Source organism: Thermobia domestica, chromosome 14 (assembly GCF_964235325.1).
Source record: "Thermobia domestica chromosome 14, izTheDome1.hap1.1, whole genome shotgun sequence".
NCBI classification, from domain to species: Eukaryota; Metazoa; Arthropoda; class Insecta; order Zygentoma; family Lepismatidae; genus Thermobia; species Thermobia domestica.
The window spans coordinates 23,074,954-23,091,674 of NC_137467.1; the positions used below are offsets into that span (position 1 = coordinate 23,074,954).

The following is a 16,721-nucleotide window of genomic DNA, read 5'->3' on the forward strand; positions in this document are numbered from 1 at the left end:
GCATACTTTCTGGTAGAAAATCTTAGTTAAAATGAAAAAAGACGTCCAGTCCTGTTCATAAAGTAAACCAAAGAATACCAATGTTTGTCATAATGATGAAAATAACCGAAGTATAATAATCTGCGATTGACAGATTTAGTTTTGAGTTATTCCAGAGATAGATTTGTAACTTTCTGAATTAAACCGTATTTGCCAACGTTCGCTATCACTTATACTATCTTTGATCTACGTAGTTTACTCAAAACTTGTAACGGAATACTAGACCATCATTACATCGTCTCCGCAAAACGTAACCGTCGCAATCAGTACTATATTCGGATCACAACTGAACGATAAACAAACGCACGGAATAAGATTATTCGTCATCATTAGGATTTAGGAAGTATGTGTCAGAAAAAATTGTTTGTGCTATCCTTCGCCCATAACGTAAGGAAATTCACTAAAAGACGCTACAATTGAGGTTCTAAATTTAATTATATCAATAACCTTTTAGTCTTGGATCATTAAATTCCATTGCTGCATCTCTCGCTAAGCACATCTTTCATTTTTCTCATTTGCATAGGAGTTATTAGAAACATTGAAATACGTATGTCCGTATTCATAATTAAAATACTAAATACGAATTTCAACTTGGGCAAACCTAAATATTTGGTACTTTCTGACTTATAAAAAGGAAATTTTGGCATTCATCAATGCGAACCTTTCCTCCCTTTTAAACATATTTTTTGGAAACGCTAAAACAAGAGTTTCCTTTTATTTTATTTAAGTGTTCATATGTTCAGGTTCAGATCTCTAATTCCGGTAGCTCGTGAGATACATTATGCTCGAGATAAAGTTTGAACCCCACTACTCACCTAGAGTGGACATTTCAAAAAATTATATCTTACTTTCATGATGTGAGAAGTTCTGTATTTAAAATTTCTTGTTTCTACCTACCTTAGTATGGTTTGTGGGATGATCCACTTCTGCTAACTTTTTATAATAGTATAGAAGTACAGATTAAAGTAAGAGAACTAAGCTCTCCAGTAGGTAAGACTTTGCTCTCTAGCATTAGGTAGATTATATTAATTTCTTAAGTTTTCCTTATGTAGACTTATCTACTGTCCGATGATAAACGACAGGACATTATTTTTTAATTAGTTTATTATAAAATAGTTATATGTATATTTGAAATATTAAGCTACAAACCAATTTATAGTAAACGTGTTTTTTTTTATTTTAGGTCCTTCTCAAAGAATGAACACCAGATGCAACATAGAGGGATTACTATGTATCAAGAAAATGGAAAGTAAGTACAATTATTGAGACAATAACCTTTGTATTTTTCAGATTAGGATAAGTATGTTATTTTTCGAAAAATCATATTCAAGAGATTTTTCATAGCAGTACAGGGCAAATCTAAACTAAGCTGACTGTATAGGTGGAATTAAGAAATCTTCGTGAGTCTGTTTGCAGGTGTCAGAGGAAAATCGGTAAGAGAAATTTATAAATATTTATGTATACATATACATGGACTCATTGTCCCAGAATATATTAATACTTTTCTCGGTTTTCTAGTCAAATCGGACTTGTAAATGAACCCTTTTTTGTTTCACTGTTGAACTACAAAGAGTCAAAGTGGTAATATGTAGCGGGAAATATTATAACCAATTAGAGTTAGATATGAAAATTTAGTCCCTGGATCGGCCTCAAATCGTACTCACAAATACCAGAAATTACGTGGAACAAGATACTGTTTCTGTCAAGCTGAAATTGAAAATTAGTCTAGTCAATCAAGTTGGGATTTCAAACATCTAGTTACCATGAAAATCAAAAATCAACTTTGTTATCTGATAGATAAAGACTATATAGGAATATTTGGCCTATCCGGCTTAGCTACAGAAACAGTTCATCATTAAATATGTGGTATTTTTCCGGTAAAACAAGAAAGTGTTTTTCAAAAGTCAGAAAATATCTTTTTATTTGCCATGAACTTATTATAATAAGGACCATATTCTACAGTAGCTAGAATGTCGTCTAAATTAATTTAGTACTAAAGTCCTCAATTGTTTTCTAATCCTGATTGATCAAATTTTTAGGTTTATTGAGACTAACTTAAACGTAACTTTTATTAGAAGCTTGAGATTGTTTTACATTTTTATAATAACATACTCTTTCTTTACTTTCTTCAAAGTTTAGGCAAAATTAGAAATTCAAACACTTCCAGAATAAAAATTTACCTTTAAAAATATCTAGTTTGCAAGATGAGTGGCTTAATATTCAGACATTATCGACCTTTCTGTCCTGTTTTGCTTTTAGGTATTTCTGTTAAAATTAGTCACTATATTTTGGTGATAAAGTAAATCCATGATAACCTTTCAAACTTATTTTTGTGTATAATCATAACAGCTTGATGAAGGTAAATTTGTTCACGTTAAGTACACAAACGATTAGCTCTCTAAATTTGAAAAAAGATTGACGTTGGTTGAAAAAAGATAATATGTAGGTCAAAATCATTTATTCAATATTATATCCCCTGTCTTTTCCAAATATATCAGTTTTTTAATATAACATCATAATTTACATAGATTACATCTTTCATAATATAGGTTCGAAACTATGGCCTAGAAAAAAGTACCCTAATTGTGAAGAATAGTTTAATTCGAAACTTCAGTACCTTTACACGTTGATACCTCTTACAAGTCAAAAAAAGTGTATTAGAATGTCCGTCCGCCCAATTATTCGTCCTGATGTAAGTACAGGCGCCTAGCAAACTTACAGCTCAAACAATATCCTAATACATTTTAAACTGTAAGTTTTCGATACGTTTTTTTCTTGGCTTTTCCCTTCGTACTTTCTACCCTTCTCCAAGACAAGAACAGCTTAATGAAAGACGAATGTAAAAAGTTGAACTTTTCCAAAACTGCTCAAACGATTTTCTTTAATTTCTTACGTTATTATTTCAATGACAACCTTATATTGTGGTATAAATAACGCCACTAAAATGTAACTTGTCCTTAAGAGTTACTATTTTCTTACAATTTTCTCGAAAACGACTCCTGCGATTTTATTCATATTTTATAAACAACAGTTTCATTAAAAACCTGACAATAGCAAACAATTATTTTGTCGTGAAAAAATTCATTAGGGGTATTTAATCTTGGGAAAAAATAATTTTTCGGGCGATTTTCTCAAAACTGTTTCTGGTGATTTTGTTCATAAATAAATAGAATCGGTTGGATTATAGTTTAGCGACCATTACAGCAGCGAGGTTATATGAGATGTTCACCTACCACTAAACGTGAAATCTAAACATATGAGCTTCTATCTGAATCAACCAGGTCTCCGCCAGAAGAAGCTGGTACGAGGGAGAGTCAAATGAAAATCATAATTATTTTCTTTAAATATTATTTATTGGTCACACAGGGTACAGAAGTAAATCACTTTTCAACATAGTCCCCTCCTCGTTCAATGCAAGTCCGCCAGCGCTTCGGAAGAGCCTGAATACCTGCAGAAAAAAAGTCTTTTGGGCGACGGCGCAACCACTCGTTCAGCGCGTTGCGTACCTCTTCATCAGAGTGGAACTTCCTCGCAGTGTACACATGCTGCAATTTCGTCTATTGTCACACGGCGGTTTTCCAAAACGATGGCTTCAACGGCTGCAATGGTCTCTGGAGTCACTACGCGTCGAGCCTGGCCGGGGCGTGGAGAATCCGCCACAGACGTAACACCATTTGCAAATTTTCTTCACCATTCATAGATTTGTGGCTGTGACAAACACGCATCTCCATACTGAACCTTCATTCGCCTAAAAATGTCGATCGGTTTCACACCTTCACTTCGCAAAAACCGAATCACAGAACGCTGCTCCTCGCTGGTGCATGTGGCTAATGGGGCTGCCATTTCGGAACTGTTCTTGCGCCGGTGTTTGTGCATCTGCTGGCTGCTGCCACCTAGGAGACATCCGGCATACTATCGTAAACAGGCATGCCAACTTACAGCTCACTGACGCCATATGTGGATTTTTATTTCTACTTTTATGGTTTTCAGTTGACTTACCCTCGTATGATAAAATTTATTCAGGAGGCAGCTTGTTCGCAAACGAATGATTCATTATTAATTTTTTTAATATGACAAAACTAATTTTTTCTGAAAAAGTTAATACGTCAGTTTTTCTCAATTTTCAACCTTTTATGTTATTATGATATTGAGGGTGAGATGCACATATTAATCTTGAATGAACTTCAAAACTCACTCAAGTCTCACTGCTGTAATGGCTCAAAAACTAGGTTTTTTTTTTTTTTTTTTTTTGCAAAGTCCATCTTAGTCATTGAATATATATGAAGTTTTTTTGTGTTTCCTGTAAATTTTAAAAATATGACATAAGTGGTATTTGGTAAGGGGTTCTTCAATTGGTGAGTTCCTCTCCGAATGAATTTTCAAAAGCACCTCTGGTCATTGTTGTCATACTTCATGAATAAATATTTTGTTGATATTGTTATAGGGCTCTGTAAATGATTTTCATGAAAATATTAATAAGACGGCTTCTTCTTCTTCATGCAAGTTCCTCAAATAAGACTTAAGTGACTTGCATCTCATCTTAGTAAGGAATAAAGATTTAATCTTCACAAATAATTCTGTAAGACTTGTGTACCGTCATTATAAAAATGTTGCTGAAAGCACATTTAACTCTTTAACGCACTACTTTTCCCGATCAAACTAATTTTTTTAAACATTTCGAGTGATTTTGTGTAGGAAACAAGGGATTATTTTAAAAACAATTAATGCAAATACTATCTGATCTATGGGGCATTTTATGGCCTTTACATATACGGTCTATAAAAGTTGTGCATTGACATCTGCAAAGTCCACTAAAACAGGTAGAACCAATAAAACAGAATGTCAGCGAGCTTGCACTTTTGCACTAATTACACTTCTATCTAATTATAGAAAAAAACAACCGTTCAAAACGTGTCTGCTTAAACGAGCAAAGAAAGTTCAAACATGACAAGATGGCAACTCCGCGTGCAGCAAGTAAGACAAAGAGACGAATGCTGGCTTACTCTGACATTTAGCGGGAAATTTAGATCTTCATTAGTGAAAGAACATCTTAGCTGATAAGCAAAGCTCCTTTTCTACTGCTGAACTAGAAACTACATGCTGCAATTAAATGTCAAAGTAAACTTTGCGTATATATGCAAAGCTGTGCGCTAAAGGGTTAAGTATCAATCTGATGTAAATACAGGTATGTATCTTATGCAGTATTCATATTTCGGTTTGTAAAATGATTTTTGTTGATCTTCTCAAAGACAGCGCATTTGAATTTACCCTTTCCCAGGGCAATGTTCAATGATTATAACATTTTTAGCAATATCTATTCATGTACCTTTCTCTTATGTTTCCAAAATAGAAGAAATATGCTTTCTATTTTAAGAATTGCTGATGTTAAGCAGCTATATTAAAAACAAATGTTCCTTATTATTTATTGACTATCTATAAAACTACAAAGGTAACGAGAAAGTTCCATTGCTTTTCGTGGAGGCCTGTGTTCCATTGGCCCTCACATCGTGAGTTCAATGCGAATGGAGATAAGGCGGACGTCAATATACAACATAATGCCTCGTTGTGGCAGATCAGTTACGCCGTAAACTTACGTAAAGACAAACATGGTATCTCTACAGAGGGTCATAAGAACGTGTATGGTGTACGAGTTCGAACGGAGTTATACTCGCTGTGACGGGGCGGAAAATATGTCATCCTTTGGTGAGGGTCTCCTTAGTACGTGGACAGTGCAGCGGTGGTTTAACAAGTTTAAGGACGTTGGCAAAACACTCGAAGACATCCCACGTGCCGAAAGACAAACATGTACAAAATGAAGATCTTTAGGCAGCAATCCAGGCGACAGTGGCCACACAAGTGAGGAACTGAGACTACAATTCAGTCGGAGTGAATCGGCAGCTCTGCCACCAACTTGGGAAGTACTACAACGTGTGTTGATGGGTCAAACATTATTTGATTCCGGGCCAGAAAGCTAGAAGACACGTGGGTTTCCTTGCATATCATCTGCAGAAGCAACAACTTCTGTACAAGGTGCTCACAAGTGATGAGAAATGATCCTGTACAAAGCTCCATGATGCTATCGTCATTGTTTAGCATCCTATGAAACGGTTCCAAAACAGCCAAAGCCAGCACTGCACTAGAAGAGGATCCTTTGTGTGTTTGGTGGACTGCCCACGGCATCGTACATCAGAAACTGCTTCGAACTAGTCAGCACATATATGCAACTGTCTATTGTCAGTAGTTGAGTCATGTTCAAGAAAAACTCAAAATTCTTTAGCCAGTACTTCTGAATCGCAAAGTAGTCCTCCTGTTAGAGGACAACGTTAAGTCCCACATGACTCGGATGACCAGGGACACCATTCTACGACTTGGATAGGAAACACTATTCCATCTGCCACACTCCCCGGACATTGCAAGTAGTAATCGCCCCACTTGGCCTCACTTTTTGGCCCCTGGGTCCCTGCCTCAGAACCCATGGTCCCTGGCCCGGGGTCAATGACCTAGGGGTACCTAGGACCACCCCCTAAAATTTGGCAGGGGTACATAGGACCACCCCCCAGGACCCATGGTTCCTGGCCAGTGTCAATGACCTAGGGGTACTTAGGACCTCCCCTCTAGATTTTGGCAGGGGTACATAGGACCACCCCTTAAATTTTGGAAATTGCCAAATCTAAAAATTTGGTGTGGTAGCCTAGGACCATAGTATGTACCTCTATCAGTATTGGGTGTCTATGTCGTTCCCTTTCATGGGTAAAAAATTGCCAAAAATTCAAATTTCGGGGGTTTTTGACCTAATTTATCCCCTTTGATGAGGTATTATTACCCTATATAGTTATATGGGCGTATACAGGGGTCCATTCCCTTTCATAACATATGGGTATATTAATGCACCCCTTGAAAAATTTGGGAGGGGTATCATGGCCCACCCCTTAAATTTTGAAAATTGCCAAATCTAAAAATTGTGTGTGGTAGCCTAGGACCATAGTATGTACCTCTATCAGTATTGGGTGTCTATGTCGTTCCCTTTTATGGGTAAAAAATTGCCAAAAAGTCAAATTTCGGGGGTTTTTGACCTAATTTATCCCCTTGGATGAGGTGTTATTACCTTATATAGTTATATGGTCGTATACAGGGGTCCATTACCTTTCATAAGACATGGGTATATTAATGCACCCATTGAAAAAATTTGGGAGGGTTACCTTGGCCCACCCCTTAAATTTTGGAAATTGCCCAATTTAAACATTGGGTATAATAGTACAGGACCCTAATATGTATTATGATAAATTTGGATGGTCCACCTGGCCCACCCCTTAAATTTTGGAAATTGCCCAATTTAAACATTTGGTATAATAGTATAGGAACCTAATACATATTACTGTTACTTCGTTCCCTTTCAACGTGGGAGACCAGGGTTCGATTCCCGGAAGGCGCTCATGCGGTTCGGATTGTTATTCCTTTGATGAGATGGACTAACACTGTTGCAAATGAAATCTTTAGTTTACGTCCCACGATTAGGCTAAAGGAGACGGTGACTATGAGAAAGGAATGAAAGTGTGGGAGGAAAACTGGAGCATAATGTTGCTTACCACAAAATTACTTTGAACCAGGGACCCCATACAGCAGAGGTGAACGCTCTACCACTGAGCCACCACCTTCCTTACTGGTGCGAATGAAGTAGAGGTATTTGGTTTGAGCTAATGTGTTTGTTTGACGTCGGGCAGACCCTATTTCACTTTTGGGACCCCCACACATGGACCATAGCGAATGAATTAGAGATGTTTTGCCCCGGGATTGCATTACCTATTGAAAGTTTTGCTTAGGTTTACTCAGGGGGCAGAGATCACTCAGGACACATAAGATCACATTGATTTACATCAGGAGTTGGGGAGGAAGGGAGGGGAGTATCGCACCTCGTACTCTTTGATGAGTATAAAATATTAAAATTTGGACGTTTTTTAACTTATCCTATTATCTTTCACGAGACATTTTCGTTGTATAATAGAGTACAATGATTTATTTTGGGAGCTATCGTTCCCTTTGGAGCCTTATTACGTTATATGGAGGCGTATTTAAATATTCCCTTAAATTTGATAAGCACTTTGTGATCTATTTTGTTCCGGTTCAGGGGTGAACATGGATACCTTGGAATCGTCCCGAGTTCGATTCTTGGAAATGTTGAATTTAATGTCCCACCGATGATGAGAAATGAGAAAACATCATAAACTTACTTGCTTGCGGATTGAAGCAGAGAACTCACACATCAGAAAAAAAACGCTGAGCCACCGTACTCCATTCAGTGCGAGCAGTTTTGCGTATGAAAAGAACATGAACAGATTATGTTACATTACTACACATTTCTGCTTGTTGTTACGCATAGAAGCTTGTTATTGTGAAATTGCAGAATCTGCTTTTACTACATCAGCATTTTTTCTCAGCTGACGGACTTTTAAAGCTCAACTTTACATTTATGTCAAAGACAGTTTCGTAACATATCGATGAGTGTTACATTTTTTCAATCAAGTTTAAGGAAAATGAATCACATTTTAGATGTGTTAATTTGAATGTCGTAAGAAACTAACGAGTCAACGGTATGATGTCATTATCAAAATTGCGATACTAGATGTCGTAACGATTGATGTGTAAGGAGAAAAAACGTGAATAATGTCACAACCAATCAGATTGCTTCTTACATCACGTTTCGGCTCATGATGAAAGCTGTGTTTTCATTGGTTCTCCGTGATGTCATTGATTCATTTTCCTCGTTTCTGATTGGCTGATAGTGATGTCACTTTATAGTTGAACACGTTTTAGACCTAAATAAATTTCTTAATTTCATTTTCAAATCCTACTTCCACGAAGATCTTGAATGAACGTAGGTGTACCTCTAGTGACAGCGTGACTTTACTCCGTTCCTTGAATTTGAGGTAAGTATCGACTGCGTTTTCTTAACATCAATGGAGTGTTTTTTGCATGAGGATAACATTGTTATCATTGTTTTATTTTAACACGAAATATTTAGCAAATGGAAGAATAACTTGACCGGGGATCGAATTAGGAATCCCACACATTAGAAGTAAGCACAAGAAATTTGTTGATTTTGGTTTAGCGTCCCTTCAGTAGTGGGGTGCTAGGAATACAGCTTAATGTTGAATCTGAGCGCATACTGGGTGTTGAACCCGGGCCACATCCCACACATTAGAAGTAAGCACGAGAAATTTGTTGATTTTGGTTTTAGCGTCCCTTCAGTAGTGGGGCTAGGAATACAGCTTAATGTTGAATCTGATCGCATACTGGGTGTTGAACCCGGGCCAGAGGTGCGTAACGCTAACCACTTAGCTCAGTTTCTGAAAGTAAACAAAGAAACTACGCACGAATTTGTTCCCTACAACGTGAGACGTGGACCTACAGTTTAATGTGGGATCTGATCTCCCGCCGAGAAACGAATTCGAGTCTTTCTTGCCTTAGCTCGAGAAAAGCAAGCGCATGAGATTTTGTTTTCGTTTCATGTTTGTCATACGTTTTAAAGTTCAGTGTCAGAGGAAAAAATGCTTACTACAATGATTCTTTCAGCACAGTTAGAAAAACAATTTCATTCATTCTTTTTATCACTACAGAAACTTAGGTCATTTACATGTTGATGTTGGTCCGGGTTTGACGACAATAAAACGTTTCAGTAGTAGAACTATTTGAGATATGATCATTCTTTTAGGATTGATCGTGTAGTCATTTTGATAATGTAGTGATCTCTGAATTCAATTTTAATTCGTGCTTTTTTTTCTCTTTTCGTTTTAGATATTTGTTTTTCTTTGCCTATTCCTTTTTTGCTTACCTTACCTTTTTCCCTATTTGAATATGGCTACTTCTGGCTTTACTGTCTTGCGAGAATTCAATAGACATTATCGGCGTTTTAATCTTGAAGGACGAATGCTGGAAATTCAAATTAATGCTCCGACCAGTGGCACCGATATTGTGGAGTGGGTTCAGACCTCCTTTCAACAGATGTTGGATTACTTATTGGAAAACGTCGACGAATCATCGATGGTTGGATTGTCGATTTTATCCCACGATGAGAAGAACAAACCGTTTTATCTATCTTTCCGGCATGCAAGTAATTTGACACTGGAGACTTTATGGGCTTCCTTTGATCGCATCCTTCAAAGTAACGATAGTTTTCTCATGAACGAACCGTTCATTGTCCATTTTCATCATGTGGATGTGCCCCGTGGATTTGGATTGGTGCGTCGAGGTCTTTTATCAAACGACGAATTATTAAAACGCAAGAAAGGCATTTTACGTGTAAAAAATACCGACAAGAAATGCTTGGCTTATGCAATTGTGATTGCTATTGGACTAAAGAAATATAAGAATACAAATAAGAAACTGTACAGACAATATCACAACCAGAGAAAGTGTGTTGTTCTCCCAGCCGTACATGAACTTTTGTCCAGATCCTCAGTGAATTTAGAGCATGGGGGATCCGTGGAAGAATTACGACAATTGCAACGCTACTTGACAAATTATAAACTTACCGTATACACCAGTTTTTCCGGAGAAGATATTCTGTATGAAGGGCCTGGTGGCGAAGACAAAATTCCAATCAATTTAATGTGCATCAATTCTCATTATGACATCATCACGTCATTAACGTCGGTTTTTTCTACTAAGTACTATTGTGCTGCATGCCATTAAAAATATGATCATCGTATTGCACACGTCAAGAACTGTTCGGCCATGTGTGAGAAATGTTTGCAGAAACCGCCATGCAGTAAGACCAATACGGAGAAGCAGTGCCCAGAATGCAATCGTGAATTTTATGGTGAAACATGCTATACAAATCATCTGACTGTACCATACCATAAGGGCCAACCAATATGCAAGATGGTGAAACAGTGTGCCAAATGTCTACGCATTTATTCGTTTGTCCATACAGGGGAAAGACAACATCATTGTACTGATTATTTTTGTAATGTGTGCCATAAACACGTTACGTCTACCCATCAATGCTACATGAAGCCTGATACGACTCAATTAAAACCTGGAGTTCCATCAGTGTTACATGCCAAGAAAGCTATGATTGTCTTCTATGATATCGAAGCCACACAGGATACTTTCTTCGATGAAGACACGTTCATTCATAAGCCCAATTTACTGGTGGCCCAACAAGTATGTTACAACTGTGTTCAAGATGAGGATATACATCATCCGTGTGAAGTTTGTGGACAGCGGGAACATATTTTTCAAGATGATCCGATCAATGCCTTTCTTGCGTATTTACGTCAACCACGACCCAACATCAAACTTATTGTATCTTTGGCACATAACTGTAAGGGATATGATGGTCATTTTATTCTTAAATCTTTAGTGGAAGAACATGAATTGAAACCTACTTTGATCTTGAACGGAGCAAAAATTTTAAGCATGAAAGTGAATCACTTATCGTTTATTGACTCCTTAAATTTCATGCCAATGGCTTTAAGTAAATTATCCAAGGCATTTCATTTACCAGCGACCAAAGGATATTTTCCACACTTTTTTAATACTGCTGCAAATCAAACGTATGTGGGAAAATTACCGGACATCCATTATTATGGTGCAGATGAAATGAAAGTGGATGAACGAGAAAAATTCATGACATGGTACAACGAACACCAGAACGATACGTTTATTTTCCAAAAAGAATTGGTAAACTATTGTGTCCAGGACGTCAACGTACTTCGATTGGCTTGTATATCTTTCATGACCACTTTTGAACAAGAAACTCACGTCAATCCTTTCCTGGAGGCTATCACTTTGGCGAGTGCGTGCAATTTAGTATTTCGACGAAATTTCTTAAAACCTAATACTATTAGCATTCTTCCTGCACGTGGATATCGTCACAGAAACAATCAGTCACGGATTGCTTTGCAGTGGCTTGCCTACATGGAAGAAAAAGAGGGTCATTCAATTCAACATGCTGCGAGAGGAAAAGAAGTTTATGTTGCTGGTTTTCATCTGGACGGTTACTACAAAGATCCTGACACTAAAGAGGAACACGTGTATGAATTTGAAGGGTGCAGATTCCACGGCTGTCCTCTATGTGTCCCTACAGGCCGTGATCAACCCATTTATGAGAACTCCGAAGAAACAATGAACTATCGCTACGAAAGAACACAGCGTAAAATGAAGTTATTACGATCCATGGGATATAAAGTACATGAAATGTGGGAATGTGAATTTCGTCAAGTGTTAAAATCCAATCCAGCATTGGCCTCTTCTTTAAGCACACATCCTTATACTAATAAGACACCATTAAATCCAAGAGACAGCTTCTATGGTGGCCGTGTTAATGCCATTAAATTGTACCACGTCGCAAATGAAAATGAAGGCGAAGAAATAAAATTCTTGGATATCGTCTCCCTGTATCCTTATGTGAATAAATGTGGACGGTATCCAATAGGGCATCCACGAATATATCTACAGGGAGATCCAGAAATGCCCGACATTCAAACTGTCAACGGATTGGTCAAGTTGAAGATTTTGCCTAGCAGAAATGTGTTTCATCCAGTACTTCCATTTCGTTCAAATAAGAAGTTGTTGTTTCCACTTTGTGCTGCCTGTGCCACAGCATTAAATCAAGATTCTGAATGTACACATTCGGACAGTGAACGAAGCCTAACAGGAACATGGGTGTCCTATGAAATTCAAAAAGCCATTGAACTTGGGTATCAAGTCATTGAAATTTACGAAATTTGGGATTACGACATCACCGTATATGATCCAGAAACCAAGACTGGCGGATTATTCAGCGAATACATTAACACATTTTTGAAATCTAAGCTGGAAGCTTCTGGATGGCCTGCCAATTGCGTCACCGAAGAAGAAAAGCAGCAGTATATCCAAATGGTACAACAACGGGAAGGCATAACTTTAGATGCAGCAAATATAATGACAAATTCAGCACGTCGTAGTCTTGCAAAACTCTGTTTGAATGCCTTCTGGGGACGACTCGCTATAAGAGACAATTTCAGCCAAACGACCATCATTAACGACCCCAAAGAACTGTATCAAAAATTAACTGCTCCAGACATAAAAGTCAACCAAATTTTACCTGTTAACGATTCGTTGTTATACCTTTATTGGCAGTATGAAGATGATGTTCCAGTACAAAATCACAATGCTAATGTTGTCCTTGGAGCATTTACAACGTGTCAAGCTCGTCTGGAACTCTACAAATATTTAGAACTGCTGCAAGAAAGAGTATTATATTTCGATACAGATTCCGTGATATTCACGCAGCGACCATCACAGCCCACAATAGAACCAGAAGTATTTCTTGGTTCAATGTCAAATGAACTGGAATCAATTGGACCAAAAGCATACATTAAAAAATTCGTGTCTGGTGGCCCAAAAGAGTACGCCTTGGAAATCTACAACCCCGACACGAAATCAACCAGTTATGTATGCAAAATTCGTGGATTCACACTCAATTATACTGCAAGTCAAAAGTTAAATTTTAATAGTCTGGAGCAAATGATCATAAATCAATCGAGTGAAAAAATCTCCATTAGCACGCCGCACACAATTTTACAGAACCCACGATCATCATCTTGTCACAAAACCTGAAGAAAAGAAGTACAGTTTCAACTATAAAAAACGCCGATTAATACCAGACACATACGAGACATTGCCCTATGGGTATAAAAAAGCCAGAACAGAATAACAGCCATATTTTTCCCTAATCCCACCAACATCACCTCCCAAAGACGGGGCAAAGAATCAACGCAACACGGGACATGCTTCAACAAGGCCACAGCGAAGACAAAAACTCAGATGACATCACCTTGCAGAAACCCGTGGAGAAAAAAAAGGAATTCAGGTACGTCACATTTGCGTTTCTTTTTCTCACCTCACTCTCTCTTGATCAGTTAGTTCGATGTTAATAATCTGTTTTTCTTCTTTCACAGGAAACAAAATAAATATTACCATGTATATTCATATGTTTTATTTTCTCTTTACAGAATTTGTACCCGTCACGGACACGTCTTCCTTTGAAGAAAAAAGAAATTCTGTATTCTATTTCACATGCTAAAAATAAATGTACAAAAACATAATTCTGTGTTTTTATTTCACATCCTAAAATCAAATTCTTTTTCCTGTACTGCGATTTCAATTTCTTTTTTCTGAATCAGTTTACCGATAAAATAAATCAATGTTTTACGAAAAAAAAATCAAACTAAATTTTTGTTTCAGAAAATTTTTTGTGTACGAAAAAAAAACTGATTCAGAAAATTTTTGTGTACGAAAAAAAAAATGTTTTCAGAAAAATTTTTTGTGTACGAAAACAAAATTCTGTTTCAGAAATTTTTTTTTGTGTACAAAACAAAAAACTGTTTCAGAAAAATTTTTATGTACAAACAAAATTCTGTTTCAGAAAAAAAAAATTATGTACAAACAAAATTCTGTTTCAGAAAAATTTTTGTGTGCAAAACAAAAATCAGTTTTCGTCACGAAACTGCTCCGACTAAATGAATCGATTCATTCTGATAGTGTTGGCAACACTGGAAAAATTTCGGTAAGTATCGCTCAGACCCTTAGTTACAGCGAACACAACTAGATTCGAACCAGCAACCTTAAATGTCTGATTCATCTCTAAATACAGCCAACTAAACAATAAGATTATGTGTATACGTCAATGCTTTGCACTGAGTCAACAAGGTTTTCTTCAAGGTCAAAGTTGCACACGAAGTAAAAAAGATGACAACGCAGATCTTCTATCTTTCTATATGAAACATAAACCTAGTATAAACTGCTCGCACTGAAATGTGTAATGTAACATAATCTGCTCGTCTTCTTTTCATACGCGAAACTGTTCGCACTGAATGGAGTACGGCGGCTCAGCGCTTCAATCCACAACGAAGTAAGTTCATGTTTCCTCCTATAATTTTTCATCATCGTTTCAAGGGGACGTTAAACTCAACATTTCTTAAACTAACACAAAAATCGAACTCGGGACCATGACATACTAATCAACAAACTGAACTTCTCAATGGGCCATGGTGACTCAGCTCTTATTTCTGATGTGTGATATCTCTGTTTCAATCCGCAAGCAAGTAAGTTTATGATGTTTTCTCATTTCTCATCATCGGTGGGACATTAAATTCAACATTTCCAAGAATCGAACTCGGGACGATTGCAAGGTTCACCCCTGAAGCGGAACAAAATGGATCACAAAGTACTTATCAAATTTAAGGAAATAATTTAAATACGTCTCCATATAACGTAATAAGCTCCAAAGGAAACGATAACTCCCAAAAAGTAAACCATTGTACTCTATTATATAACGAAAATGTCTCGTGAAAAATAATAGGATAAGTTAAAAAAAAAACCTTCCGAAATTGATATTTTTATACTCATCAAATGGAACGAGGCCCCCTCGTCACGTGGATCAAGGTGATCTTATGTGTCCTGAGTGATCCCTGCCCCTGAGTAAACATAAGCAAAAAATTTCAATAGGTAATGCAATCCCGGGCAAAGCATCTCTAACTCATTCATTATGGTCCATGTGGGGGTCCCAAAAGTGAAATAGGGTCACCCCGACGTCAAACAAACACATTAGCTCAAACCAAATACCTCTACTTCATTCGCACCAGTAAGGAAGGTGGTGGCTCAGTGGTAGAGCGTTCACCTCTGCTGTATGAGGTCCCTGGTTCGAAGTAATTTTGTGGTAAGCAACATTATGCTCCAGTTTTCCTCCCACACTTTCATTCCTTTCTCATAGTCACCGTCTCCTTTAGCCTAATCGTGGGACGTAAACTAAAGATTTCATTTGCAACAGTGTTAGTCCATCTCATCAAAGGAATAACAATCCGAACCGCATGAGCGCCTTCCGGGAATCGAACCCTGGTCTCCCACGTTGAAAGGGAACGAAGTAACAGTAATATGTATTAGGTTCCTATACTATTATACCAAATGTTTAAATTGGGCAATTTCCAAAATTTAAGGGGTGGGCCAGGTGGACCATCCAAATTTATCATAATACATATTAGGGTCCTGTACTATTATACCCAATGTTTAAATTGGGCAATTTCCAAAATTTAAGGGGTGGGCCAAGGTAACCCTCCCAAATTTTTTCAATGGGTGCATTAATATACCCATGTCTTATGAAAGGTAATGGACCCCTGTATACGACCATATAACTATATAAGGTAATAACACCTCATCCAAGGGGATAAATTAGGTCAAAAACCCCCGAAATTTGACTTTTTGGCAATTTTTTACCCATAAAAGGGAACGATATAGACACCCAATACTGATAGAGGTACATACTATGGTCCTAGGCTACCACACACAATTTTTAGATTTGGCAATTTTCAAAATTTAAGGGGTGGGCCATGATACCCCTCCCAAATTTTTCAAGGGGTGCATTAATATACCCATATGTTATGAAAGGGAATGGACCCCTGTATACGCCCATATAACTATATAGGGTAATAATACCTCATCAAAGGGGATAAATTAGGTCAAAAACCCCCGAAATTTGAATTTTTGGCAATTTTTTACCCATGAAAGGGAACGACATAGACACCCAATACTGATAGAGGTACATACTATGGTCCTAGGCTACCACACCAAATTTTTAGATTTGGCAATTTCCAAAATTTAAGGGGTGGTCCTATGTACCCCTGCCAAAATCTAGAGGGGAG

General features: G+C 37.3%; 1 long non-coding RNA gene across 1 annotated transcript in view; it reads left to right on the top strand.

The window, feature by feature from the left end:
- Window positions 1-16,721, top strand: part of LOC145670579 (uncharacterized) — a 49,787-nt gene that overhangs the window by 22,043 nt on the left and 11,023 nt on the right. Inside the window, exon 2 of the long non-coding RNA XR_014128345.1 lies at window positions 1,223-1,288. This is a non-coding gene — a long non-coding RNA (uncharacterized LOC145670579). The remainder of the gene's footprint in view (window positions 1-1,222; window positions 1,289-16,721) is intronic.